This window comes from Schistosoma mansoni, chromosome 4, assembly GCF_000237925.1.
Source record: "Schistosoma mansoni strain Puerto Rico chromosome 4, complete genome".
Lineage (NCBI taxonomy): Eukaryota > Metazoa > Platyhelminthes > Trematoda > Strigeidida > Schistosomatidae > Schistosoma > Schistosoma mansoni.
The window spans coordinates 23,802,120-23,804,134 of NC_031498.1; the positions used below are offsets into that span (position 1 = coordinate 23,802,120).

The 2,015-nt window shown below is 32.4% G+C and overlaps 1 non-coding gene across 1 annotated transcript; it reads left to right on the top strand.

Moving 5' to 3' along the window:
- The first annotated feature begins 564 nt into the window (after positions 1-564).
- Positions 565-631, top strand: Smp_tRNA_01376_Pseudo_TTG.1.1. Its single transcript has one exon. It is a non-coding gene (tRNA).
- Positions 632-2,015: the final 1,384 nt, after the last annotated feature.

The following is a 2,015-nucleotide window of genomic DNA, read 5'->3' on the forward strand; positions in this document are numbered from 1 at the left end:
CAGTTTTTTCTGTTTGAGTCTGGAAATTTCACTGTTGATCACCCATGATACCATACTGGATTAAATCAATCATCTTTAAGTCAATTGGTGAACATGAAATCATTGATCCAAAGACTCTTAAATACCTTTTTCCTGTTTTTGATTACAGTGACTTCTTCATGCAATATCATAAATACTCACTGCTGTTTTAATCTATTCAACAAACCACTTATCATCAATAGAACATGAAGAAATCTATCTGGCAAACCAGTTATGCAAAGCACATATTTTAGAAACTTTCTTATGTTTGATGAAAACATGCAAATAAACAAATTAACCTGATTTTATCAAAACTGACTTTTCGTTTTAAAAAAAATAGGAACATGAATAATAGGTACTGAAAAATTTTATCTAAGTTAGAAGTAACTCAGGATGATCATATTTCCACCTCCCAAACGATAGAAACTGATAAACACTTCAAATTCACTTAGTATTGTTTGTTTGAATCTTCCCATTGATGTTTAAGACTGCAACTGGTTAGTCTGGTCAGTCAGCCACTTGCACAAGCAAGTGACTATCAGGACTCAGTAGCTGAGTGGATAACACGATGGCGTTTGAAGCGAAAGGTACTGGGTTCAAGTCCCAGAGTGAACATCAACTGTGAGATGCAGGTACATCCAGCTGACTCACCCCAAATAGGACGAAACACGCGTCCTGGATTCCACTGCTAGCCACTATCCATCATTGATAAACACTTCATTTTTAACTACGAAAATTGTATCCATTATAAATAACGTCACTTGTAATAATGAGATTATTGGTTGTATAATTGGTTATTAATCCAATGTTACTCGTCAAATGTTATCGGCTTACCATAAGAAACCTTTATAATACTGAATATCAATAATTATCAACATTAATAATTGGATTTGTTTTCGCGAAGATCCTGTAACTATTATAGAAAGGTTATTTAGTTCATTATTCAAAATCACTTAAAAATCATCAAACATCAAAAAGTACTAAGTAGTTGCTGTTTTCTTTTAAGTTATGACTATGTAGTAATAAATTACTGGACCTGTATCTCGCAGAGATTACAATATTTGTTAAACCAGTGAGACAGTATACAGTAGTTAACATATTTTAATCTTCAGTTATTTTACCAGTGACTAAGTGTAGATATGAAGCAAAAACAGATGATTGTATTGAAACAGGATTGTCTGAGATAAATGGTTTATTCATATGGCTTTCATTGTCTGCATATTCAGTTTGATATTATTCCTTTTTAACCTGGCAAAATAAATGTCAGCAACAACCATTTAGCTTCAAGGTTGACGGAATATGCTGCTAGCCAACTATGAAAAAGATTCTCATAGGTCACTTCTGTCTGTTTGTCTATGTTGATGATAATATCCAGGAAGAAAATGAAAGCTTCAAGATTATATCATTTATGTCGTTGGAAACAACTGTCATAAAATTATTTTATCAATAGTATCCCTTACTGCCCGTACATATTCTTTGCCCTGAATTGAAAAGGCCTATTTATTTTGTAGTATAGACGACATCTAAATGTTAATGCAGTATTAGTTATTATATTCATTAAACTGACAACTTTACGAGAGAGTGAATGTTGATGGCTTTGTGAGTTCCTCAGTTTTTTTGTATTCATTGTAAAAATTCCATTTAGATAAGTTTCTCTTTAACAATAGTGTTAAAAAGGACAAGTGGCAGTGACTTGAATCACACTGTTTGGTGTTATAGAATAAACTATTTTTAGATGACACAAATGTCCTTAAAGTCACAGATTATTTGATAAAATGTAGAAAATCTAGACCCATAGTTTCTGAGTAATGGAATTAAGAATAATTACTGAATGGCTTCGTATGACATCTTAGTGGTCTAGAGGTTGGGTACTCGTACACGAGACCGAAGGTTCTGGATCCCAATCCCCTCTGCCAATAACATCTGAATCACAAACGAAATCAATATTAACAATCAGAATCTAAAACATTTGTTACTATCTTATTATTATTATTTAA